Genomic DNA, 25,780 nt, shown 5'->3' with positions numbered 1-25,780 from the left:
TGGTGAGGTTAGTCACAAATCCATACTGTTCCTTTGTGGGAGGCGGGGGCTTGAGGTGGTGGGAAGTGGGAGCTAGATGGATATTTGCCAATTGCAGGTTTAGTTACAAAAGAATAGAAGGAATCTTTCCTCATTGCCGTATCCAGTTTGGTAGAGGCGCCAAGCAAGACCTAAGTTTTCTACATAGGTTCACATGTCTGTGTGTCTTTGGAGCTGTTTTCTTTCTTACTGCAGTAGGAAGGGATACACGAAACAATACTCCAACACTACCGGGCAGAGTCAAACAAAAAAGATCCTATTGAAAAGCCGAGAATTGCCACTGTACTACCTATAGCCTTCTATAGCTTTCTACTTACTACTTAATAGAAAATATAATCGATTTAATAGAAAATCTGCTGTAAGGAGAAACTCAAGAAAGCTTAGGTTTAATACTCAGGAATTAATTTTAATCCGTGTTATAGAACGCATATTCAAAAAGGCCTTGGCATTCAAAAATCTCTTGGCCTTTCAATAAATAAAAAGAGTGGTTGTTCAAATATAGAAAACAACAGTGAAAGGCTTGAACTATGAATGTATCTCTGCATCTCTATACATACAAACTGCTCAGTTACTAGGCACAGACAGACCACAAAAGATGCACTAAGCTACACAGCAAAATAAATGACTAACACCCAAAATTAGTTTCAATTTTTATTATGAATGTCCAAAGTGACAGCATACTGTGAAAATGCTAGGTTCTCATTGATTAAATTTCAAGAGACCACAGACTACAGCATTCCAAGCACTTTAATTTTTGACAGAGCCAAAAACAAATAAAAGAATGATAAAAATATTCTTTTGGGTGTAAAGAGTATTCATATTTGAGTTTTTGTATTTTTTTCTTCCCTGCAGGTATTGTGAACACTGGTAATTTCCAAAACACAAATTCTGGTCTGGATACTTGCAGCAAACTTTTATAATCTCTGCCTGAATAAGAAGCTAATAAGAAATGTACTTATAAAGTATGTTTACGATACAATGTGATATGTTTGTTCATCTTCATTTCCTTATCTATCTCGCAAGGCTTCTTGTCTACCACCCGGGAACCTGCCGTTGGTAATAACAGGACAGGGAGGCTGAAGTGAAACACTTGGAAGACTGTACTGAATCCTGGAGTTTCTGAAAGCTGCATTTACTTTTTTTTTTTAATGAAAGCTTAAGACTTTCAGTGTTTGAGAACGTTCAAGGAGATACCTAATGATAATGGATTAAAGCCACCAATCAAGAACTACACAGTCTACACAGATTGTGTTCAAGAAAAAAAGCCTTGGTTTACTAAAGCTATGTTTCTAGTAATCTGTAGGTCCAACACAATATGACTTTCTTTATCCCCCCCGAAGGGTTTCCTTGCCATCTGTCCTTTCCATCACTGGTACTGGATGAGCTACAGATGGAGTCTGTTGCCACTGATATTCCAATCAAATCTGGTCCTGTGAAGTGGGTATCTCTTACAGATGCAATACTGTTCATCTGAGTGGATCCCCAAAAAGAACAATTATGAACTAGAAACTCATAGAGTTTGTGTTTAAAATTTATAAAATTAAACCTGCTCCAACAGGTAATACAGGAAGGCATGCTTGCAACCTCTGGATTCAATCAGAAACAATGCCTGAGAGCACAGAGCCTTCTCAATAGGTAACGGCGGGTTCCTTTTAACGCTTCCTTAAACAAGATCCGATGTGATGCACATTAGAACTTTGAAGCACGTCTGTCTCATTTATTTCTACAAGGCCTGGGACACAGGAAGCTGCCAGGACTTCATTCATCATCATCTTGCCTGTTGACAAAAGGAACAATAACTGGTCATCACTGGTCAATGGAATAACTTTTCCTAGTTTTTTCCAAGATCATTCCTTAAGAAAAGATGGTGTCAATACAACAGCAAATGTTTCAATGTTTGATGAATTTCTGGGCTCTAAAATGCCATGCCTTCTTCCAACAGAGCAGGAAGAACCACATCATGCAGTGTTCATTGCTCTCCAAATGCTGGAATGGTTCAGGAGACAGCCCTGTCCTGTCCTGGAAGTCAGCTGACCCAGGTTCCACACATGATTCTGCCAATGACTAACACAGTCACCTAAACTTGTTGGGCCTGGTTCCTTCACATGTAGACTAAAAGGCTTCAGTGGAGCATGTCTAAAAAGAAGGCCATTGAGTGCTACCTTTTAATAGGATCGTGTGGTCCTGCCTTCTTAGCTCCTTCAGAGCATAACCAGGTACGACCATCTCAAGCTGTGGCTTACAAAATACCTACACCTGGGTGTCCGTGGTCCTCATTCAGCTTGGAGTTGAGAACCAGGTGAACTTCCAGAGAATTTTCAAAATATCTATTAGCATCTTGAAGTCCATTAAAACCTTAAATGATAGAGTGATGGGTACAGAATTCTGAAAATACACATCTCCATGTTTTCACATCTTTTGCTGTATTAAGGTCAAAGAAGTGTCTTTTTTTGTCCCTGCTGGCTTTCTTAAATTAAGGAATAATCGCATAAAAGCTGAAAAATACATTCATAAGTATAACGACATGGAAGCATTCTGTAAGAGCCTACTATCTAGTTATATAATTCAACTAGTTGGACTAGTTTAAGTAACTCTGCCAAGTAACTTTACCAAGACACATGTCTGGTAGCAGAGATGGGCCCTAAACATAGTAAGTCTCACCCTAAAATGAATACTTTTTTTTTTTCCTTTGAGATGGAGTCTTGCTCTGTCGCCCAGGCTGGAGTGTAGTGGCACAATCTTGGCTCCCCGCAACCTCCGCCTCCCGGGTTCAAGCGATTCTCTTGCTTCAGCCCCGAGTAGCAGGGACTACAGGCAGGCGCCACCACGCCCGGCTAATTGTTTTGTATTTTTTTAATAGAAACAGGGTTTCACCATTTTGGCCAGGCTGATCTCGAACTCCTGACCTCAGGTGATCCACCCACCTTGGACTTCCAAACTGCTGGGATTACAGGTGTAAGCCATCGCGCCCAGCATCATTTATTTTTAAGGCATCCTGTCATGTGTGACAAGAAAAGTGGCTGAAACATTTGTCATCTTTCTACTGTGCTTTTGGGATCGAGGGAAACGTGTGAATGATCCACACAAAACAAAACTGGTGCCAAAATATCATCTATTACTTTGGATTATTCTAAGTGTTTGCTAATGAGTTTATTCTTCAAACTTAAAAGCTACTTAAACAAAAAAGTTGACTTAAAAGCTACCCAAGAAAGAAAAAGGCAATGAAGATAAGCTCAGTCATTTGACTCTCAATAGCAGCAAGACTAAAGTTACAGAGTCATTTTCTTAAATCTGGGTAAGATTTGCCAGGTTGTAACTGGATCGGGCAGTTGTCCATAGCAAATCGGTATTATGTGGTAAAGGCACAGAGATCACACTGGTGAACAAAAAGAAAATGATACAAATTCACTCAAATTGTGGAGTGGGGACCTGTAAAATGATCTGTAAACACAGGCACATATACTAACACAGACTAAATGTGTGTTTCTTTGTTGCCAAATAAGAAAAATAAATGTTTCTGTCTCGACAAATGAACTTAAAATGTTAAGTAAAATTTATTATGGGATTCTGGCAAGTATTTTTATGACCATGACTTTCTGGGATGATTTTTTGTTGTTGTTGTTTTTGAGACAGGGTCTCATTCTGATGCCCAGGCCGGAGTGCAAAGGTACGATCTCGGCTCACTGCCAACTTCTGCCCTCTGGGTTCAAGTGATTCTTGTGCCTCAGCCTCCTGAGTAGCTGGGATTACAGGCACGCTCTACCATGCCTGGCTAATTTTTGTAGTTTTAGTACAGAAATGTTGGCCAGGCTAGTCTGGAACTCCTGACCTCGAGTGATCTGCCCGTCTCAGCCTCCCAAAGTGCTGGGATTACAGGTGTGAGCCACCACGCCTGGCCTCTGGGATGATTTAGTATATATCGTAAGTGCCTAATGGCATCGCTATAAGTACACGTGAAATGATTCCTCGCTGAAGAAGGTGGGTATTGAAAAGCAGAAATGCAAGGAACAGTGCAGAGGCGTGGAGATGATGGGCTTGACAATGTCTCTTGGAGACTGCTTTAGTTTGCAAAGGCTTCTCATGTTTGTGCTCTGGTCCTTACAACAAGGGAGCCAGCTTCCGCCCGGGGGGGCAGCTGAGATGAGCGAGCTCAGGTGACCTGCCCAAGGCTGGTGCTCACTTAAAAAACAACAACAACAACAACAAAAAAACACTCTCTTGCTCCCAACACTGAATACCGATGAATTTATTATTTCCTATGTTCTTCATCTCTTCTGCATAGTGTTATTACTACTACTGGCACTCATATATTAAGTGCTTTATAATGAATTCTTGGAAAATGGATTTAACAGAACATGATGACTGGAGCTTGCATGATATGTGATTAATGTCTCTGCATAATCAGGACTTGCAAAATAGATATAACTATCTCCACAAAGAAAGAAACTGAGGGTCAGAGATGTGCTTTGCCCAGTGTCTCATAGCAAATAGCAGAGCTAGAATTCTGAGCCTATTAGCTTTCAATCCCCAGTTCCTGCTTTCTCCACTGTGCATGGTGTTTTGGTGTATGCTGAGCCATTAAGCAGACACCCACTATATATGCTATGCAGCTCCATTTTTAGGTGTCAAACCCAACATGAGCTGCTGCATTCAAAGCCTACTCAAGTGGCTCATGCCTATAATCCCAGCACTTTGGGAAGCCGAGGCAGAAGGACTGCTTGAGGCCAAGAGTTCAAGACCAACCTGGCAACATAGAGGGACCCTATCTCCACAAAAAAAACAAATAAAGCCTAGTCTCTCATATACACTCAGCTACTCCAGAGATCTGTGAAGTATCTGGATCAGAGATCCATGCTGAGGGGACATGACAAACAGGTGGGCTTATTTCAAACTCCATAAATAGCTATAGTTCTTGTGAAGAAGTGCATTCTCACAGAGTCAAGGATCACCCTTTGTAAGCAGTTACCAGTGTGCACTGAGCTCCCATAATACTAGCTCTAATTTCATAGTAAATAAACAGTTGGAGGTCCAAATCCCTACTTTTCAATGGGAATATGGTGCAAAGGATAAGACCTCTTTGAAATAAATTTGAGAAGTGGTAGAGTCTAGAGGTAGAAGTAATACCTGGAGGAAAATGAAAAATTTTAGAACCAGTTTTCTGCAGCACAAATTGCCATAAACAATGTATTTGCTGTAACTGTCCTTGGTTTCTAAATGCATAGTACAGTGATTCTTTCATAAAATGGACGGCAATGAAGGCAAATGGAAATGAAGGTGCTGCTCAAACAGATGTGACTGGCTGGGAGTCCACTGGTGTCAGGTAACTTACATCGCTTATTTAATCCAGCCAAACAGCCCTGAAAAGTATTAGGTTGGTGCAAACGTAATTGCGGTTTCTGCCATTGAAAGTAATGGCAGCTGGGCATGGTGGCTCACGCCTGTATCTCAGCGCTTTGGGAGGCCGAAGTGGGCAGATCACGAGGTCAGGAGTTCGAGACCAGCCTGGCCAACATGGTGAAACCCTGCCTCTACTAAAAATACAAAAATTAGCTGGGCATGGTGGTGCATGCCTGTAATCCCAGCTACTTGGGAGGCTGAGGCAGAAGAATCGCTTGAACCCAAGAGGCAGAGGTTGCAGTGAGCCGAAATGGCACCACTGCACTCCAGCCTGGGTGACAGAGCAAGACTCCGTCTCAGAAAAAAAAAAAAAAAAAGGGGAAGTAATGGCAAAACCGCGATTACTTTTGCACCAACCTAGATGTATTCATTAATCTCACACTGCAAATGAAAAAACTGAGGTTCAAAGGGGTTAAATAACTTAGCCAAGATGACACACCTAGAAAGTGGCAGAGACTAGATTTCAAGCTAAGTATGCCTGACCCCAAAATTATATGCCTTTTCTTTAAAGGCTGCTTCCCTTACATACCTCAACAACCAGACATCTGGGCAGTCACCCTACACTGCAGCCCACGAGACTGTTTCTTTTTTTTTTGAGATGGAGTCTCACTCTGTGACCCAGGCAGGAGTGCAGTGGTGTGATCTCGGCTCACTGCAACCTCCACCTCCCGGGTTCAAGTGATTCTTGTGCCTCAGCCTCCCAAGTAGCTGGGATTACAGATGTGTACTACCACGCCCGGCTAATTTTTGTATTTTTAGTAGAGATGGAGTTTCACCATGTCGGCCAGGCTGGTCTTGAACTCCTGACCTCAGGTGATCCGCCCACCTCGGCCTCCCAGAGTGCTGGGATTACAGGCGTGAGCCACCATGCCCAGTTGAGACTTTCTTGATGAGGGCCCAGCAGTGCTCAGGATTGCAGGGAGGCCCAGCTGCTTCCAAAACAGCGACATCCCCTCTCACCTACAGAAATCCAACTAAGGGACAGTGGCCAGGCTTCCAGGTCAATTTCATGAGGTCATAGAAGAGGGACAGAGGGAAAGGACCTGGCAGAGTGGCTCCGCAGAGAAACAACCACAAGGGGCCAACTGCATGAAGAAACATTGAGTTACCTTCAGTTTTTGTTTTTTAGAGTCAGGGTCTTGCTCTGTCACTCAGGATGCAGCAGAGTGGTGCAATCACAGCTCACTGTACCCTGGAACTCCTGGGCTCAAGCGATCTCTCACCTCAGCCTCTTGAGTAGCTGGGACTACAATAGTGCACCACCACACACTGCTAACTTTTTTTTTTTTTTTTTTTTGGAGACAGAGTCTCTGTCACCCAGGCTGGAGTGCAGTGGCGCAATCTCGGCTCACTGCAACCTCTGCCTCCCAGGTTCAAGTGATTCTCCTGCCTCTGCCTCCCAAGTAGCTGCAATTACAGGTGCGTGCCACCATGCCTGGGTAATTTTTGTACTGTTAGTAGAGACAGGGTTTCACCACGTTGGCCAGGCAGGTGTCGAACTCCTGACCTCAGGTGATCCGCTGGGCCCAGCCAACTTCAGTTATAATGTAAAGGTTCCTGTGATCTAGTTATCATCTGCCCCTCTTAGCTGATTTCCAAATGACCTATTAGCAGCCTGTAAACTGCGTACAGCCTGAAGAATCATCTATAAATTACAGCTGAGAAAGAGAAGGCTAGGAGGACAATATAGAGATACTATCTACAGAGAGGCTCTGACCCTTTTAAAATTAATCTTCATTTTCCCCCGGTGAAGGTTTTATCAGAGCTGCCCTGCCAGTAATCAGCAAAGCTGGCAACTGGCATCTGACGTCCTCCTCTTCCTTTGCGCTCCACAAAAGATGAAGGCATGTGATTAAGAAGCCAGGAGACAGAAAATCCACATGAGTGATTTGTCCCAGCACTAATGACATTGGATTAATAACCAGTGGGCTAAAAACATGATGGAGCAGTACCAAGGAAACTCGGTTTGAATGAGGGCCTCTCCCAACCCCATTCAGCTCCAAGCCTCAGCCAGCCTGCCCTGCCATGTGGAAGGGAAGGTGCCAGAGTTGCTCATGGATGCCAGAACCCAAGCTGCCTCCTCCAGCTGATCCGTTTGGTCAGCCCATATGGGCGCAGAATGGCTGGCACCGAGCTGAAAGTATCAGTGTGTGCAGACACGTTTGAACATAATTTGCTAAATGTTTTATTGTTCTGTAGTTAAAAACCTACTTAAAATGTGTGGAGCTATGTCCTATTAGATTAGAACAATATGAAGTCATGTCTTTTCAAGTACCCAGTGTTAAGAATAATTACAATAACATCAAGGCAATCATTTCCTATTAGGGAAGTTTATTCCTGTGATGGGGGATACCCAGGACACCTCTGTTAACTGAGATCATGTTTCCTGCCTCCTATCCATACGTGCATCACTCACACGATCCTTGAGAGTTCCCAAAGAAGCGACCTAAGTCTACCATCATGGAAAGAGGGATCCTATGAGCACTAAATCAGACCTTAGGAATTGCCAGGCACAAGGCTCTCATTTTAATACCAGAAAACAAGCTCAGAGGTTCTACACTTGCCCAGGAACATACGATTGAGAATCCAAGTGATGCTCTGACTCTAGGTCCTACAATGCCCCTTGTTCATTTTGTTCAAATATCTCAGATATTGTATCTTGAAAAATTATGTCATTTGGCGTGAATAATCCAAATATTACGTGAACTTTGGGACCATGATGGATTGAGCCATTTCCATAAGTGTTTTCTGTTTTTGTTTTTAGACACTTACGGCGGCAAGTTTCCATAGGTATTGGGAGTCCAGTGTCGTGAGCTGGTGAGAGGGAGGCATGGGGTCCCACAGCATAGGCGCTCAGGGCATGGCAGAACCCCTCCAGCAGGCCCATGCATGGGGAGGCGGGTGCGCACACAGGGGAGAAGTGTGCACTGGGGATCTGGAATCAGAGGCGCTGGGCTTGCATCTTTGGTTTTGTTCTTTACTAGGCGTGCACTCCTTGGGCAAGTTCCTTAGCTACTCCCACTTTCCTCAGTTGTTAAATGGAGATAAACACCGCCCCTGAGGCTAACTGTGGGGTTGAGTGAGAAGCTGGAAGGGTACCCATTCTTCCTTCTGCCAGCCGCATTCTCAGGCAGCCCTGGGGACCAAGGGGACAGCAGAGATGTTCAATGACACCTGCAGTTACAGGAGCAAGGCCGGGGTTTCCCATTTCCTCCGCCTAGGATACTCTGCCCTCTCTGCTCTACCTTGAGGGGGCTCAGCCAGCCGCACCTCTCTACCTAATGCTGCCTCCTCTGCCAGGCCTTCCCAGTAGGTAAGGCTGCCCAGTCATGAGCCTCCCTTGGTCATGTCTCCGGGGAGAGCCCTGTTCAGATCCCCATCTTCCCCCTCTTTCCTTGACTGGGAGCTCCTCTGTTATTGATTTAAAAGGTGATGAAAGAGGCCACCACCTTCTCATAGGTCCAGTGGCAGTGAGCGTGCTGACCACACACTCTCCACCTCCCTGGCCACTAGGGAATCAGGATATGCACTTTCTCCAACCTGCTCCCCAGCCCCAGAAACTAAACGGGCTGCCTCTTTTCCCCTCCACCTCCCAACACTCTCCCTTTCTCTCTGGGCCATTCCTACTTGGATGAGAGAATCACCACAAGTAACTAGGAATCAAGACACCTGTGTTCAAAAAGAAAGTCAATGCCCATGCTTCTGTTGAGGTACAAGAAAAAAATCCAAGGAATTTCTGCTAACAGCACACAGAGAACCACACCTGATTGTTTTTGACTATGTATGACCTGACAATTCTGCACTTTGACACCCTGACACACTGGCCTTCAGGGCGGGGGTTGGGAGATAGGACAAGAAGCTGCAAGAGAAAGAGGACAAAAATAGGTTGTTCAAGGCACCAACCACTCTGTCACCTGACAGCAGACTGCCATGTTGACAGGCTAGGAAAGCGAGAATGTAGACTCCCCACAGCCAGGGCCAACATGTGAATTCATCTTGGTAAGATTAGACTCCCGGGCATGGGGCTTAACGGCCATTCAACATTCAATGAAATGGAATAACACTAAATAGCTATCCTGGAAGAGGAAAGTCTACCTGCTCAGCACGTAATCATTTTAGGCCATTTGTACAAGGCAGCTTCATGACACTCATTCCATTGGCAGTACAATCACCTAGACTGCTTGGAGGCCTTCAGACTGCAGGCTGATGCTGAGAACTGATGCATTTTACATGACAGCTGACTTCAGATCCTTCTCCTTCTAGCTTACAGGTGAAAAGGTTTGACTTTAAGTTTCCAAGAACAAATACTGTAAGATTAATGCATGGCAGGTCACATGATGTGCTGCTCTCACTTTAAAATCTGGCATGTTCAAAATTTTTTTAATTTAATTCAATTTAATTTAATTTTATTTAAGATACAGTCTCATTCTGTCACCCAGGCTAGAATGCAGTGGCGCGATCTCAGCTCACTACAACCTCCGCCTCCTGGGTTCAAGTGATTCTCCTGCCTCAGCCTCCTGAGTAGCTGGGACTACAGGCACATACCACCACGCCCAGGTAATTTTTGTATTTTAGTAGAGATAGGGTTTCACCATGTTGACCAGGCTGGTCTCGAACTCCTGACCTCAGGCAATCCTCCTGCGTTGGCCTCCCAAAGTGCTGGGGATGACTCAAAGTGGTGGCATGAGCCACCGCACCCAGCCTCAAACTATCATTTAGTAGGATGTATTCTTCCACCTTGAAGACTAGAGTGAGAACTATCAATATTTTTTTTTTAGAATTGAACCCATCAGATGAAAATTTTTAATAATTTTAAATGTTAACTTTAAAAAACTTTCAATATTTCTTACAGGCATGCCACATTTATGCATAAAGTATGCTCTAGAAACTCAAGGCATTAATTAAATCTTATTTTTAGTGTGCTGGAAGAAGTCAATGTTCGAAGAAATCCTATTGTTAATCTTTTTGTAGGCAAAGAAACCTTTCAAAAAGTGAACAATCACCCATTTAAAAAAATCTTCGATTTTCATATATCCAGTTTGCCGAAACAAACTCAATCTGGTGTCCTCAGCTGTCTCCACAACTGAATTGGAGAGACTATATGGCCGCCCATTTGAGCAGATGCTATTTTTTTTTTTTTTTAATAGTGAAGAAACTCATTTGCAAACTGAATTAGTGGCAGAGAATTGACATGACTTAGTCAAGGAAATGACAAGCCACTCACTTTTCTGGGATGCCAGAAAACGCAGCCCAAGGGACAAGTGGAATATCTAGGACAGGAACACCTACCCACAGCCCTGGGTGGTGCAAGGTTAGGAGGGGACAAACGGCCAGAAACAGTTCTTGCAGGGACCATGCCCAGCTGCCCTCGATGGGAGGACTCAGCTATGCCTTCACTAGATCTTTACTTGTATGCATATACTTACAGAAACCAGGGCTTCATGTCTGTAAAGTGGGCACAAGGTAGCAAATACAATAATTAGGGTTATTTTTACGCTTAAAACCACAGAGCAAGGACGACTCAGCTAAGGTTCCTGCTATCTCTAACATACCTAACAATCATGTTAGTGAAAGACTATACTTGAATTGCATGTCTCTCTATTTTTTCTTTAGTGGAATTAATAGTTTTTAGAAAGGCACAGTGTTGGCCAGGCGCGGTAGCTCACGCCTGTAATCCCAGCACTTTGGGAAGCCAAGGTGGGTGGATCACCTGAGGTCAGGAGTTCAAGACCAGCCTGACCAAATGGCGAAACCCCGTCTCTACTAAAAATACAAAATTAGCCAGGTGTGGTGACGCATGCCTGTAATCCCAGCGACTCAGGAGGCTGAGGCAGGACAATCGCCTGAATGGAGGCAGGTGGAGGTTGCAGTGAGCCGAGATCACACCATTGCACTCCAGCCTGGGCAACAAGAGTGAAACTCTGTCTGGAAAAAAAAAAAAAAGAAAGGAACAGTATCTTATTTTAACAAGCTCACTGAGAACTCCAAACATGATCCAAATTAATGAACCACTAATAGATACTCTTTTTCTACAAACAGCAGATTCACGAACAGTTGTCTTGGGCAGATCCAAAAGGAAAGAATAGAACGAGACATGATTTTTTTAAAAAAATGAGTGGCTTTCCATAATCATATTCCTCAGAGGCCTCGGCCAGGATTTGGGGCAAGAAAATCGAGGCCCGGGTGCAGTGGCTCATGGCTGTCATCCCAACCCTTTGGGAAGCCGAGGTGGGCAGATCACCTGATGTCAGGAGTTTGAGACCACCCTGTCCAACATGGTGAAACCCAGTCTCTACTAAAAATACAAAAAAATTAGCTGGATGTGGTGGCGGGCGCCTGTAATTCCAGCTACTCAGAAGGCTGAGGAAGGAGAATTGCTTGAACCCAGGAGGTGGAGGTTGCAGTGAGCCAAGACTGTACCATTATACTCCAGCCTGGGCAATAAGAGCAAAAATCCGTTTCAAAAAGAAAATCTCTTCCTTTGAAGTGTTTGAGAGCTGAGGTATGCTGAATCTGCAACCCACAGAGAATTCCCTTGCATGCTCAGAGGTGAAGAGCATGCAACATCTGCAAACACACCTCATACACAACACCCCCGGCAGGGTGTGTGCACTCCATCACTGTCCAGGCCTGTACCTCTTCACAGAAGCCCTTGACATTTTCGAGGGACACATCTCAGAAATTAGCAAATCCCCAAATTACAAATCCCATCATAGTATGTAATACCCCCCTCTTAAAATAGGTATGCAGTGATGATTAAAAAAGGCTGTGGTGGCCAGGCGCGGTGGATCACGCCTGTAATCCCAGCCCTTTGGGAGGCCGAGGCGGGTGGATCACTTGAGGTCAGGAGCTCGAGACCAGCCTGGCCAACAAGGTGAAACCCCATCTCTACTAAAAATACAAAAGTTAGTTGGGCATGGTGGTGGCACGCCTGTAATCCCAGCTACTCAGGAGGCTGAGGCAGGAGAGTCACTTGAGCCCGGCAGGCAGAGGTTGCAGTGAGCTGAGATCGCGCCACTGCACTCCAGCCTGGCGACAGAGCGAGACTTCATCTCAAAAAAAAAAAAAAAAAAAAAGGCTGCGTGGGGTGTGGATGGCAGCAATCAACAAGGCTGATTCACCCACCTGAGTGACACATGGCCACCCACCCACCTTGCAGTTAATGCTGTTCACATTTGTGCCTTAGCAAAATTAGAGTATTATGTTATGTGTTGGTTTGTAATAGCTGAAGCCATAAATGTTAGTGCCAGGAATGCCAAGGTGCTCAGGCATTAGTTTGCAATTAGTTTCCTATTTTTCAAGCTAAGAGTCCAACGTGTAAAACATGAGTAGCCAGCAGCTTGGGTGGAAGCTGAGTTGGCCCAGTCCCTTAGAGGGCCCTATATGTTCCTGCGTCACAGCCTCTGCGATACGGGTTGAAAGCCACTCATCTAATATATAACGTATAATTGTTTGGAAAGGTTCGTTCCGAAATGATTTTAAGCACTACCGATGAATCTGTTCAATCAGGGAGCAATACAGATGCAACATGCCCCTGGATCCACACAAGAAATCCCAGAGATTCCCTAGGATGACACTCTCTTCTTGTGAACTATGGGACATTTTCTTGATTGAAGTGTAATGCCCTTCAGGACTGCTTGTTGCTTTTTGGAGCCAGATCCCTGTCAACATCAGGCACCACATTCTGGGAGACTGAAATGTTTCCCTGGGCATGAAATTGTAATGTGTATTGTAGGACAGCTCGATCCACTTTACAAATAATAAGTCAAGATGAAATGACCGCCTCCATTCAGTGTCAGGTGTTGTAAAAATGTCAAAAACAAAAGTTGGCTCTTTCTCTCCCTTCATCATATATACACTGAGAAATGGCCCACAAAAAAATTTTAAGTTGTAAGTACAGTTATCATTTGTATGCAAGTGCTAAACAAACTGTATAGTAAATAGACTCCTTTGTGTGCCAGTGGAAAGGCTGACCCTTTACCCGGCACTCCAACCACCACAAGGGACTGCAAAACTGGGTGACACTGGATTGCAAGGAAGGACAGGGTTTGGCCGGGCATGGTGGCTCATGCTTGTAATCCGAGCACTTTGGGAGGCTGAAGTGAGCGGATCACTTGAGGTCAAGAGATCGAGACCATCCTGGCTAACATGGTGAAACCCCGTCTCTACTAAAAATACAAAAAATTAGCCGGGCGCGGTGGCGGGCGCCTGTGGTCCCAGCTACTCGGGAGGCTGAGGCAGGAGAATGGCATGAACCCCGGAGGCAGAGCTTGCAGTGAGCTGAGATAGTGCCACTGCAGTCTGGCCTGGGCAAAAGAGCGAGACTCCGTTTCAAAAAAAAAAAAAAAATTAGCTGGGCATGGTAGTGCACATCTGTAATCCCAGCTACTCGAGAGGCTGAGGCAGGAGAATCGCTTGAATCCGGGAGGCGGAGGTTGCAGTGAGCTGAGATCGTGCCATTGCACTCCAGTCTGGGCAACAAAGTGAGACCCCGTCTCAAGGGGGAAAAAAAAAGGGACAGGGTTAGGTGTTCTTCCCTTAAGTGGCTGGCTCAGCTGGGAGACAGAGGACTAAGAAAATATTCCAACAGGTCCCAGGACAACTTCAGCACAGCCCTGACTGCAAACTGTTTATAAGAAAGTATTACACAACCAGAAAATCATGGCCATTTTCTTTCTTGTGATGTTTCCTTAACAGAGAACTATTTATCCCCCAACAAGGGGCTCCATCCTAGTGTGGCTATAGCTGTTTGTGGTCTTCTCATTGCAGGTCAGATGGGAGGAACCGTCTGCAAGGGGGTAAGATGAACTCAACCCGGCAAAGGGCTCCTTTGCATCCATGACCCACAGTTGGGTTTGAGCTGTCAGCAAAGCTCATGTGGGGAAATCATCTCGAAAGGGCCTCATGGCCAAAACCTTTGTCAAAATTTTTGGCTAGAATTTTTTCCCCTTCTGTAGCTCATTCTTTGGAACACCTCCCAGGATGCTCAGTAGGTACTGCTTTGGAGAAGGTGGACATAGCAGGAGCTGGACTTTGGCAGACACAACACAGGGCAACAAGGGTACACAAAGCGATGAGACAAGAAAGAGGAAGCCCACTGCTAGGAGTCACAGAATAAAACGAGGAAGGCCCAGGGAACCGGAAGTGGGCATTCGTGTGCCACAATTTCATCTGCATTATTTATCTATTTATTTATTTATTGAGACAGAATCTCAATCTGTCACCCAGCCTGGAGTGCAGTGGCACAGTCTCGGCTCACTGCAACCTCCACCTCCCGGGTTCAAGGGATTCTCCCGCCTCAGCCTCCCACGTAGCTGGGACTACAGTAGCACACCACCACACCTGGCTAATTTTTGTATTTTTAGTAGAGACAGGGTTTCACTATGTTGGCCAGGCTGGTCTCGAACTCCTGACCTTGGGTGATCTGCCTGCCTTGGCCTCCCGAAGTGCCGGGATTACAGGCATGAGCTACCATGCCAGGTGTTATTTATTTTTTGAGACAGTCTCACTCTGTCGCTGAGGCTGGAGCGCAGGGGCATGATCTCAGCTCATTGCAGCCTCCACCTCCCGGGTTCAAGGATTCTCCTGCCTCAGCTTCCCAAGTAGCTGGGATTACAGGCACGCACCACCACATCTGGCTAATTTTTGTATTTTTCTGTAGAGATGGGGTTTCACTATGTTGGCCAGGCTGGTCTCAAACTCCTGGCCTCAGGTGATCCACCCGCCTCGGCCTCTCAAAGTGCTGGGATGACAGGCATGAGCGACCGCGCCCAGCCTCGTCTGCATTATTCTTAACATCATGTGTAGCATGCTTCAGGAGTCTCAAAACTGCTGGCAATAAGTTCTTGAGTGGAACCAAGGGATTCATATAAATATTATGTCTATTCATTTATTTATTACTTAAGAAAAGGAAATTAAATTCGAGGTATAATTTAGATGGGGCAGTATGTTAGCGTTTGTCTTTTAAAAATTTATATCAAATCCTCAATTACATTTCAAAGTAATCATTTAAAGATTATCTCAGTGGATTTATTTTTGGTTTATTTTGTGACTCAGGCCTCTAATGTCTCTGGCATTTCTCAAACTGCCTAGGCAATTTTTAGAGCAAACTAACAATAAAAACATGGTGGTGAATGTTAACTCTGAAAAGACAGACTCATTTCTCATTTTGTACTTTCAAAAAGATTTTCACTACAACTATTTTTTTTCACTACAACTTTTTTTTTTTTTTTTTAAATCCAGGACATGTTCTCATCTGGTCACTACAACCACTTAAATGGCTCTCTCAGTGGAGCTAAATTTTACTTTTGCTTTGTTACATGTAAAAATGAGACTGTTAACCCACTCTTAATAATATACATGTTTTGGGTTGTTTTTCTAGTAATGAGGTGGGCTTTTACTGAGCCATCTCTATCTCTTTAGAAAAGTCCTCTTTGGGTTCAAGATATTTTTTCCCTTGCAAAGAAAGCAACACATCTCTTATGTAAAATAAAATCCACAATCCTCATTTTCTAGCACTAAATTCTAAGCCACCCACCCTCAACTTCCACATGCATCTGCAGGGTAATGCCAGACCATCTGAGAGGGGTGTCTCGAGTCATTCGCCAAGCTTAGTTGCAATGATAAAGTCTGAACCTGCAAATAATTTGTTTCAAATAATAAATCAGAAGGGCTCAAGGTTATTCCTGTAATAGTCATTCTTATTTATATTTAATGTTTTCTTGGGAGGGAAAAAAAGAGGTGGAGTTTAGGGGAGAGTTGTGTATACAAATGCAACTCTCCTCTAAAGAGTTCATGATATGAATTTCGTATGTATTTCAGTCAAAAAAAGTTCTGAATGAACCTCGGCTCTAATCAGCGGTACTGTATTGCCAGGGGCAAGGCTGACATTAGAGCTCAGATTTCTTTTAGGAAAACTGTAGAGAACATTAAAAGGTCCTTGCATATGGCCAATGTAAGGAAACTAGGGGGTATGGTTGCCAAATGTAGCAAGTTAAAAATATGAGAAGTAATTTTCAGCATACATGTATTCCAAATATTGTGTGGGATATGCTTATACTAAAAATTACCTGTTGTATATCTGCAGTTTAAACTTAACTGGGTATCCTGCATATTATCTAGCACCCTACCAGGGAGTCGAGGACCGGATACCTCAAGGACACTGAACTAGCATAATAGGTTGTGTTCATTTCTACAGCAAGATGGGGGTGCTCCAGAACTGAAGACGGTTTTCAGAAGTTTATCCTTTACCATTTACCCCTGACTGTAAAAATATGCCCTTTACATGTTCTCTCCTTTTTTCCACCAGATAATAATCGTGAGCTTACGATACACATGCCCGGGACTGTCCTAGAAGCTGGAAACAAAAGGTGAATAAAGCCCCACCTCTGACCTCTGGAGTGGACACACTGGTGGACAGACAGAGTGACACCAAGTGAGCAGAACCACGCTGTAAGAAAAAACTGATTCGGGGAAAAGAAGGGATGGGGGCATGGGATGGGTCTGATTTGAGGTAGGATGCTCTTTAGGGCTTTCTCTAAGAGAAAACGTGCAAGCGCTTGAGGAGTGTGAAAAAGTGAGAGGAGAGGAGAGAGAAGGGAGGAGAAGAAGAGGAAGAAGGAGAAGTGGTGGCTGACCTGTGCAAAGTGAAACACTCTGGAGCCATCTAGTATCGAAAACCAAGGGCCTTCAGGCCAATGCCATAACGCATAAAATAAGCATCCTAGGCAGTGGAGATGGGTGTCTCCATTTAGGAAAGAAAGCCTGGCCTAGGGTGTAGTTTTGGAAAGTCAGCAGTTAACACTGCTTTCAAATTGTGTTAAGAAGGTAAACCTGTGACCTGGAAAAATACTCCCTGATTTCCTACAAGCATTCCCATTTTGGGTGGGAAGGAATGTGTGTACAATGACTAGTCCAACATGTCCCCATCAGAGTAATCAGCGGATCCCTGTCTCTCCCTGAGAATATGTCAGAAACAAAGTTCCCATGGCTCTTAAATCCCTTCCCCTGTTCAAAAGGACAAGGACAAATACCTGACCGTAGGTTGTGGTCACAGCAGCACTGATAAGTACCAGGAAGGCTGCCATTATTTATCAGTTATAGTTAATGACACTGCACTTCTGGCTTGTACCGAAGTTCTAAGGAAGGACTTTGGTATTTACAATAATTGGCTGGGCACAGTGGCTCATGCTTGTAATCCCAGCACTCTGGGAGGCTGAGGCGGGCGGATCACCTGAGGCCAGGAGCTCCAGACCAGCCAGGCCAACATGGTGGAACCCAGTTTCCACTAAAAATACAAAAAAAAAAAAAAAAAAAATAGCTGGGCATGGAGGCGGGTGCCTGTAGTCCCAGCTACTCGGGAAGTTGAGGCACGAGAACTGCTTGAATCCAGGAGGCAGAGGTTGCTGTGAGCCGAGAACAAGCCGCTGTACTCCAGCCTGGGTAACAGAGCAAGACTCTGTCACAAACAAACAATCAATCGATATTTAAAACAATAAACAAATCCTTAAAAACTTAAAAAATATTAAAATGTCTATCCTTATCACCTTATCTGAAAAGAAAAACATTTTAAAAGCTTTAAGGAAAAAATACAGCTCACTTTAACCTATAAAAATGTGCTCTGGGCTGGGTGTGGTGGCTCACGCCTATAATCCCAGTACTCTGGGAGGCTGAGGCAGGCAGATCACAAGGTCAGGAGATCTAGACCATTCTCAACATGGTGAAACCCCGTCTCTACTAAAACACAAAAAATTAGCTGGGCATGGTGGTGCACGCCTGTAGTCCCAGCTACTCAGGAGGTTGAGGCAGGGGAATCTCTTGAGCCCAGGAGGAGGAGGTTGCAGTGAGCCGAGATCGCGCCACTGCACTCCAGCTTGGTAACAGGGCAAGACCTTGTCTCAAAACAAACAAACAAACAAAAAACCCTGCTCTGCTCTCTGGCACCCAGGAATGTGAGCATGCAAATTAGGCCTATGGTCTCCTTGTGCTGCCTCTCTTCCTGGGGCCTCTCATTTCAATCGAGTTCCTCCCTGAAGGATTAGAATGGGTCTCATGGAAGAAACTAGGTTGAAATTGATACCTTCATCATACAAGATAACCCAAACTTTCCAGTTCAAATCATACCCCTAACAAGGAGACAATCTCAAATAGCACAGCTTTTATACCACCAATGCAGAAGGAGCATGTGATGATTTCAGTACCCACACTACACGAACATATAAATGACAGAATGAGGACCACATAACCTCAGCTCCAAAGGGGCCTAGGTGTCTTCAGATTGACGTCTCCTCAGATACCTCAGTTGTCTCTCTAACTTCCCTGAAGGTGACCTTTGTCCAGGGGGTGTCTCCAGGGTCAGGGTCTCTCTCCCAAGGCCTCTATTTTTTTTTTTTTTTTTGAGACGGAGTCTCACTCTGTTGCCCAGGCTGGAATGCAGTGGTGCCATCTCAGCTCACTGCAATCTCCGCCTCCCAGGTTCAAGCGATTCTCCTGCCTCAGCCTCCTGAGTAGCTGGGACTGTAGGCATGAGCCACCACACTCGGCTAATTTTTGTATTTTTAGAAGAGACAGGGTTTCACCATGTTGACCAGGCTGGTCTCGAATCCTGAGCTCAAATGATCCATCCGCCTCAGCCTCCCAACGTGCTGGAATTACAGAAATGAGCCACCACGCCCAGTCCAAAGCCTCCATTTTCTTTTCAGACAGCGCCAAAGGCTAAGAAGCTCAAACCTATGCCCTCTGGTGTTACCAAAGATACATCCAATCCCTCAGGTGCACGTCGCTTATTTCAAGCCAGTGGCCTTAAAATCCCTCAAATGCGAAAAAGAGTATTGTCTAAGTTGGCACCAGAGTTGGGGAGTTTTAAAAGGTTTAGAAGCCTGGCTGCCAATACCTACAGCAGTTATGGAAGCAACGGAAACAGGCCCTTGAGTGCTACATAATTGGTTTTTAAAAAGTGCTTGTCGGGGTGGAGCCAAGATGGCCCAATAGGAACAGCTCCGGTCTCCAGCTCCCAGCCCCAGCGACACAGAAGACGGGTGATTTCTGCATTTCTGCTTGAGGTACCGGTTTCATCTCACTAGGGAGTGCCTAACAGTGGGTACAGGACAGTCGGTGAAGCGCACTGTGCGCGAGCCGAAGCAGGGCGAGGCATTGCCTCACTCGGGAAGCGCAAGGGGTCAGGGAGTTCCCTTTCCTAGTCAAAGAAAGGGGAAACAGACGGCACCTGGAATCCTAATACTGCGCTTTTCCAACGGGCCTGGAAAACGGCACACCAGGAGATTGTGTCCCGCACCTGGCTCGGAGGGTCCTATGCCCACGGAGTCTCGCTGATTGCTAGCACAGCAGTCTGAGATCACGCTGCAAGGCGGCAACGAGGCTGGGGGAGGGGCGCCCGCTATTGCCCAGGCTTGCTTAGGTAAACAAAGCAGCCAGGAAGCTCGAACTGGGTGGAGCCCACCACAGCTCAAGGAGGCCTGCCTGCCTCTGTAGGCTCCACCTCTGGGGGCAGGGCACAGACAACCAAAAACTCAGCGAGAACCTCCACAGCCTTAAATGTCCCTGTCTGACTGACAGCTTTGAAGAGAGTAGTGGTTCTCCCAGCACGCAGCTGGAGATCTGAGAACGGACAGACTGCCTCCTAAAGTGGGTCCCTCACCCCTGAGCAGCCTAACTGGGAGGCACCCCCCCAAGTAGGGACAGTCTGACACCTCATTCAACCGGGTGCTCCTCTGAGACAAAACTTTCAGAGGAACTATCAGACAGCTGAATTTGTGGTCTCACGAAAATCCGCTGTTCTGCAGCCACCACTGCTGACACCCAGCCAAACAGGGTCTGGAGTGGACCTCTAGTAAACTCCAACAGACCTGCAGCTGAGGGTCCTGTCTGGTAGAAGGAAAACTAGCAAACAGAAAGGACATCCACACCAAAAACCCATCTGTACATCACCATAATCAAAGACAAAAAGTAGATAAAACCACAAAGATGGGGAAAAAACAGAGCAAAAAAACTGGAAACTCTAAAAAACAGAGCACCTCTCCTCCTCCAAAGGAACGCAGTTCCTCACCAGCAATGGAACAAAGCTGGATGGAGGATGACTTTGATGAGTTGACAGAAGAAGGCTTCAGACGATCAAACTACTCTGAGCTACGAGAGGAAATTCAAAACAATAGCAAGGAAGTTAAAAACTTTGAAAAAAAATTAGAAGAATGGATAACTAGAATAACCAATGGAGAGAAGGGCTTAAAGGAGCTGATGGAGCTGAAAGCCAAGTTTCGAGAACTACACGAAGATTGCAGAAGCCTCAGTAGCAGATGCGATCAACTGGAAGAAAGGGTATCGCTGATGGAAGATGAAATGAATGGAATGAAGAGAGAAGGGAAGTTTAGAGAAAAAAGAATAAAAAGAAATGAACAAAGCCTCCAAGAAATTTGGGACTATGTGAAAAGACCAAACCTACGTCTGATTGGTGTACCTGAAAATGATGGGGAGAATGGAACCAAGTTGGAAAACACTCTGCAAGATATTATCCAGGAGAACTTCCCCAATCTAGCAAGGCAGGCCAGCATTCAGATTCAGGAAATACAGAGAACGCCACAAAGATACTCCTCGAGAAGGGCAACTCCAAGACACATAATTGTCAGATTCACCAAAGTTGAAATGAAGGAAAAAATGTTAAGGGCAGCCAGAGAGAAGGGTCGGGTTACCCACAAAGGGAAGCCCATCAGACTAACAGCTGATCTCTCAGCAGAAACTCTACAAGCCAGAAGAGAGTGGGGGCCGATATTCAACATTCTTAAAGAAAAGAATTTTCAACCCAGAATTTCCTATCCCACCAAACTAAGCTTCATAAGTGAAGGAGAAATAAAATACTTTACAGAGAAGCAAACGCTGAGTGATTTTGTCACCACCAGGCCTGCCCTAAAAGAGCTCCTGAAGGAAGCACTAAACATGGAAAGGAACAACCGGTACCAGCCCCTGCAAAAACATGCCAAATTGTAAAGACCATCGAGGCTAGGAAGAAACTATAGCAACTAACGAGCAAAATAACCAACTAACATCATAATGACAGGATCAGATTCACACATAACAATATTAATGTTAAATGTAAATGGGCTAAATGCTCCAATCAAAAGACACAGACTGGCAAACTGGATAAGGAGTCAGGACCCATCAGTGTGCTGTATTCAGGAAACCCATCTCATGTACAGAGACACACATAGACTCAAAATAAAGGGATGGAGGAAGATCTATCAAGCAACTGGAAAACAAAAAGGCAGGGGTTGCAATCCTAGTCTCTGATAAAATAGACTTTAAACCAACAAAGATCAAAAGAGACAAAGAAGGCCATTACATAATGGTAAAGGGATCAATTCAACAAGAAGAGCTAACTATCCTAAATATGTATGCACCCAACACAGGAGCACCCAGATTCATAAAGCAAGTCCTCAGTGACCTACAAAGGGACTTAAACTCCCACACAATAATAATGGGATATTTTAACACCCCACTGCCAGCATTAGACAGATCAACGAGACAGAAAGTTAACAAGGATATCCAGGAATTGAACTCAGCTCTACATAAAGTGGACCTAATAGACATCTACAGAACTCTCCACCCCAAGTCAACAGAATATACATTTTTTTCAGCACCACACCACACCTATTCCAAAATTGACCACATAGTTGAAAGTAAAGCTCTCCTCAGCAAATGTAAAAGAACAGAAATTATAACAAACTGTCTCTCAGGCCACAGTGCAATCAAACTAGAACTCAGGATTAAGAAACTCACTCAAAACCGCTCAACTACATGGAAACTGAACAACCTGCTCCTGAATGACTATTGGGTACATAATGAAATGAAGGCAGAAATAAAGATGTTCTTTGAAACCATCGAGAACAAAGACACAACATACCAGAATCTCTGGGACACATTCAAAGCAGTGTGTAGAGGGAAATTTATAGCACTAAATGCCCACAACAGAAAGCAGGAAAGATCCAAAATTGACACCCTAACATCACAATTAAAAGAACTAGAAAAGCAAGAGCAAACACATTCAAAAGCTAGCAGAAGGCTAGAAATAACTAAAATCAGAGCAGAACTGAAGGAAATAGAGACACAAAAAACCCTTCAAAAAATTAATGAATCCAGGAGCTGGTTTTTTGAAAAGATCAACAAAATTGATGGACCGCTAGCAAGACTAATAAAGAAGAAAAGAGAGAAGAATCAAATAGATGCAATAAAAAACGAAAAAGGGGATATCACCACCGATCCCACAGAAATACAATCTACCATCAGAGAATACTACAAACACCTCTATGCAAATAAACTAGAAAATCTAGAAGAAATGGATAAATTCCTCGACAAATACACCCTCCCAAGACTAAATCAGGAAGAAGTTGAATCTCTGAATAGACCAATAACAGGTTCTGAAATTGTGGCAATAATCAATAGCTTACCAACCAAAAAGAGTCCAGGACCTGATGGATTCACAGCCGAATTCTACCAGAGGTACAAGGAGGAACTGGTACCATTCCTTCTGAAACTATTCCAATCAATAGAAAAAGAGGGAATTCTCCCTAACACATTTTATGAAGCCAGCATCGTCCTGATACCAAAACCTGGCAGAGACATAACCAAAAAAGAGAATTTCAGACCAATATCCTTGATGAACATTGATGCAAAAATCCTCAATAAAATACTGGCAAACCGAATCCAGCAGCACATCAAAAAGCTTATCCACCATGATCAAGTGGGCTTCATCCCTGGGATGCAAGGCTGGTTCAACATACGCAAATCAATAAATGTAATCCAGCATATAAACAGAACCAAAGACAAAAACCACATGATTATCTCAATAGATGCAGAAAAGGCCTTTGACAAAATTCAACAACCCTTCATGCTAAAAACTCTCAATAAATTAAGTATTGATGGGACATATCTCAAAATAATAAGAGCTATCTACAACAAACCCACAGCCAATATCATACTGAATGGGCAAAAACTGGAAGCATTCCCTCTGAAAACTGGCACAAGACAGGGATGCCCTCTCTCACCGCTCCTATTCAACATAGTCCTGGAAGTTCTGGCCAGAGCAATCAGGCAGGAGAAGGAAATAAAGGGTATTCAATTAGGAAAAGAGGAAGTCAAATTGTCCCTGTTTGCAGATGACATGATTGTATATCTAGAAAACCCCATTGTCTCAGCCCAAAATCTCCTTAAGCTGATTAGCAACTTCAGCAAAGTCTCAGGATACAAAATTAATGTACAAAAATCACAAGCATTCTTGTACACCAATAACAGACAAACAGAGAGCCAAATCATGAGTGAACTCCCATTCACAATTGCTTCAAAGAGAATCAAATACCTAGGAATCCAACTTACAAGGGATGTGAAGGACCTCTTCAAGGAGAACTACAAACCACTGCTCAATGAAATAAAAGAGGATACAAACAAATGGAAGAACATTCCATGCTCATGGGTTGGAAGAATCAATATCGTGAAAATGGCCATACTGCCCAAGGTAATTTATAGATTCAATGCCATCCCCATCAAGCTACCAATGACTTTCTTCACAGAATTGGAAAAAACTACTTTAAAGTTCATATGGAACCAAAAAAGAGCCCGCATCGCCAAGTCAATCCTAAGCCAAAAGAACAAAGCTGGAGGCATCATGCTACCTGACTTTAAACTATACTACAAGGCTACAGTAACCAAAACAGCATGGTACTGGTACCACAACAGAGACATAGATCAATGGAACAGAACAGAGCCCTCAGAAATGATGCTGCATATCTACAACTATCTGATCTTTGACAAACCTGACAAAAACAAGAAATGGGGAAAGGATTCCCTATTTAATAAATGGTGCTGGGAAAACTGGCTAGCCATATGTAGAAAGCTGAAACTGGATCCCTTCCTTACACCTTATACAAAAATTAATTCAAGATGGATTAAAGACTTATATGTTAGACCTAAAACCATTAAAATCCTACAAGAAAACCTAGGCAATACCATTCAGGACATAGGCGTGGGCAAGGACTTCATGTCTAAAACACCAAAGGCAATGGCAACAAAAGCCAAAATCGACAAATGGGATCTCATTAAACTAAAGAGCTTCTGCACAGCAAAAGAAACTATCATCAGAGTGAACAAGCAACCTACAGAATGGGAGAAAATTTTTGCAACCTACTCATCTGACAAAGGGCTAATATCCAGAATCTACAATGAACTCAAACAAATTTACAAGAAAAAAACAAACAACCCCATCAAAAAGTGGGCAGAGGACACGAACAGACACTTCTCAAAAGAAGACATTTATGCAGCCAAAAAACACATGAAGAAATGCTCATCATCACTGGCCATCAGAGAAATGCAAATCAAAACCACAGTGAGATACCATCTCACACCAGTTAGAATGGCCATCATTAAAAAATCAGGAAACAACAGGTGCTGGAGAGGATGTGGAGAAATAGGAACACTTTTACACTGTTGGTGGGACTGTAAACTAGTTCAACCATTGTGGAAGTCAGTGTGGCGATTCCTCAGGGATCTCGAACTAGAAATACCATTTGACCCAGCCATCCCATTACTGGGTATATACCCAAAGGACTATAAATCATGCTGCTATAAAGACACATGCACACGTATGTTTATTGCGGCACTATTCACAATAGCAAAGAGTTGGAACCAACCCAAATGTCCAACAACGATAGACTGGATTAAGAAAATGTGGCACATATACACCATGGAATACTATGCAGCCATAAAAAATGATGAGATCGTGTCCTTTGTAGGGACATGGATGAAACTGGAAAACATCATTCTCAGTAAACTATCACAAGGACAAAAAACCAAACACCGCACGTTCTCACTCATAGGTGGGAATTGAACAATGAGAACTCATGGACACAGGAAGTGGAACATCACACTCCGGGGACTGTTGTGGGGTGGGGGGAGGGGGGAGGGACAGCATTAGGAGATACACCTAATGCTAAATGACGAGTTAATGGGTGCAGGAAATCAACATGGCACATGGATACATATGTAACAAACCTGCACATTGTGCACATGTACCCTAAAACCCTAAAGCATAATAAAAAAAAAAAATAAATAAATAAAAACTAAAAAAAAAAAAAAAAAATCCCTCAAATGCTCTCCAGGGTGAGCATATTAATCCATATATATGGATTATATATATAATTATATATTAATATTATATATATATATATATATGAATGAAATCTCAAAGTATCTATGGCATTCTCCAATGGATATACTCAAGATTTGCCCTTTAGTGTATGGAAACTGGAGCTGATTTTAAAATTTCAGATGTAGTCCGATTTGT

The 25,780-nt window shown here is 43.9% G+C and overlaps 1 protein-coding gene and 1 pseudogene across 1 annotated transcript in view; one reads left to right on the top strand and one right to left on the bottom strand.

Annotated features, from left to right (window-relative positions):
• Positions 1-25,780, bottom strand: part of TIAM2 (TIAM Rac1 associated GEF 2) — a 530,223-nt gene that overhangs the window by 345,333 nt on the left and 159,110 nt on the right. The gene's annotated exons all lie outside the window — the stretch shown is intronic.
• Positions 4,348-4,490, top strand: LOC129478119 (uncharacterized; annotated as a pseudogene).

This window comes from Symphalangus syndactylus, chromosome 2 (assembly GCF_028878055.3).
Source record: "Symphalangus syndactylus isolate Jambi chromosome 2, NHGRI_mSymSyn1-v2.1_pri, whole genome shotgun sequence".
NCBI classification, from domain to species: Eukaryota; Metazoa; Chordata; class Mammalia; order Primates; family Hylobatidae; genus Symphalangus; species Symphalangus syndactylus.
The sequence above is the reverse complement of the archived record's forward strand: the minus strand, read 5'-3'. Positions and strand labels throughout refer to the sequence as shown.